The 2468-nt window shown below is 39.9% G+C and overlaps 1 long non-coding RNA gene across 1 annotated transcript; it reads right to left on the reverse strand.

Annotated features, from left to right (window-relative positions):
• Positions 1-566: 566 nt before the first annotated feature.
• On the reverse strand, positions 567-2236 carry LOC104946306 (uncharacterized). Its single transcript, XR_798433.1, has 3 exons — positions 2070-2236; positions 1384-1498; positions 567-684 (listed from the first exon to the last, which is right to left on the reverse strand). It is a non-coding gene; the product is annotated as an uncharacterized lncRNA (long non-coding RNA).
• Positions 2237-2468: the final 232 nt, after the last annotated feature.

The raw sequence follows: 2468 nt of genomic DNA on the forward strand, positions 1-2468 counted from the left end.
CAGACAGGTTTTTATAGAAATGGATCAGGACAAAAAGAGAGAGAATCTTTGTTCCTGAAACTTTCAGAGTCTCTTTACACAGAGGGGACACATGTTGATAGAAGAGACATGAAGAAGAGAGGACACATGTTGATGTAGAAGAGACATGAAGAAGAGGGGACACATGTTGATGTAGAAGAGACATGAAGAAGAGGGGACACATGTTGATGTAGAAGAGACATGAAGGAGAGGGGACACATGTTGATTAGACATGGAGAAGAGGGGACACATGTTGATGTAGAAGAGACATGAAGAAGAGGGGACACATGTTGATGTAGAAGAGACATGAAGAAGAGGGGACACATGTTGATGTAGAAGAGACATGAAGAAGAGGGGACACATGTTGATGTAGAAGAGACATGAAGGAGAGGGGACACATGTTGATGTAGAAAAGACATGAAGAAGTGGATTTGCATAATAGGTGACCTTTAAGATTTCTACTATGCTCTTCGTTTAAAGTGGATAAGGGTGAAATCTGTATATAGACTGTATGTATATATAAAAAAACACCCAGATCCTGACCTTCCTCTGTGGATCCAGCAGCATGTCGAAGGTAGATCCAGTCTGCTCCCTCCACACCTGAGCTCCCTGCAAACCACCGAAAGCAACGACCACGACCCGCACTGACCGAGCCTCCAGGACAGCCTGCAGCCACAGCATCAAAAACATGTATATTTGGCTTTTAAAGGATCTGTTATTCTCCCTTTTCCACATTTCTGTGTAACTGCAAGTCATTTATTTGTAGGAAAGTTAATGGGTCGTGGCTGCAATGCCTTGGGAAAATGTTGGAACCTTTTGAAGCCAGAAAAAACACTTAAGGAATGCATTTGTTTAAAGGAATATTTCAAAATATATGGAAATGAATGGGCAGATATTGATTGTATATATGGGCAGATAAATCCTTACGAAGTTTGGGGATTTCTTTTGTATTTGTTTTGAAAACGATTCAATGGTTTGTTTAAAGACAGTGACACCTGGTGGCTTCGAACGGTAACGCAGATCTTCAAGAGTGGCCAAAGCACTAAAACACTTCTCTGATTTTAATAGTTTTATTCTTGTGTTTAATAAAAATCTAAATATATATAAAATACTATGGTTTCAAGATGTGACATTACACATATGTTGATAGAGATTGCTAACTTATTTCATTTCACTTTGGATAAGAGCATCGGCTAAATTAAATGGAATAATAATGATATAATTGTTTGTATTCGTTTTTGTTAAACGGCAAGAAGGGGAAAGGTAGGAGGAGGTGGTCTTTATTTTTCTAAATTTAAATTTGTATAATTTGTGTGTTTGTGCCATCTTGTAAAGACAACTTGAAAATATACGTGTTTTCTTTACCAGTCTGTCCTTCAGCTCGGCCACGTGGTCTCGTCACGGCAGTCATCCGTAATGTCTGATGAGAACCAGCAGAGTCTTCTCCCCCCGACCCAGGAACTGACCCAGAGTCACACTCCTGAGAACAACACAAAGAAAACGTTCTATTGAAAACGTCAATATGGCCACGAGGATGGTTTGAATGTGTCTTCTTCAGTGCTTTCAACAAGAAGCCCCTCAAAGACCCTCAATTCTGGCTGTGTATGTCATCTTTGCTGTGATTTTTTATATTTTCCTGACCCCAGCACCATAGGACAAGAAACTTAACCCACCAATATTTTCTTTTAAAGTTACCACTATCTGCAGGAATCTGATGAACTGATGTTTTCAGAGAGAAAGTGGCTTTTCAGGGAATTTGTAAATGTAGTGCACACTGGGTATTTGTTTAAACAGATGTCTTCCTTGCTGTGTAAGGGGAATGATGCCTCCTGCTGTTTATGACATTGCATTGCACGTTTTAGACTGATGAGCAAAATGGGCCTTTTATATAGTGAGTAATTTCAAAAAATGAATTATTTTTACTTACATTTTATTTATTTTTAAACGTCAATATGGCATGTATTTAATCTAGACATATAACAGTGTTTCAGTATTAACAATAAGAGGCGATAAGAGCATCAACAACAGAGAGGTTCAGTTTGTGAACTCACTCTCCGCTGCGCCCGTCAGTGAAGGCCGTATCGGGGCTCAGGCTGGCGGCCATCTTTCCTCCTGACAGCTGTCTGTCTGTCGTCTGCAGGTCTCTGTCCACGCTCTCCAGGAAGGAGTCCCACTCTGACTGCGCACGCACACACGCAGGCACACACACGGGTTATCACACAAACACACATGTTATCACACACACACGGGTTATCACACACACAAACATACACAGGTTATCACACACACACACCGGTTATAGCCAGATAAATACCAGTATGTCATTCGTACTGATAACAATACTAACTAATAACAAGTCACACTGTATCTTTTTTTGCATTTGAATAAATACAAAACAATGCAACTACTTTGCACACTTGTCTTATGTATTCAATATCCTACGTTAATAT

The sequence above is a fragment of the Notothenia coriiceps genome, unplaced genomic scaffold, assembly GCF_000735185.1.
Source record: "Notothenia coriiceps isolate Sejong01 unplaced genomic scaffold, NC01 NC01_scaffold00010954, whole genome shotgun sequence".
Classification (NCBI taxonomy): domain Eukaryota; kingdom Metazoa; phylum Chordata; class Actinopteri; order Perciformes; family Nototheniidae; genus Notothenia; species Notothenia coriiceps.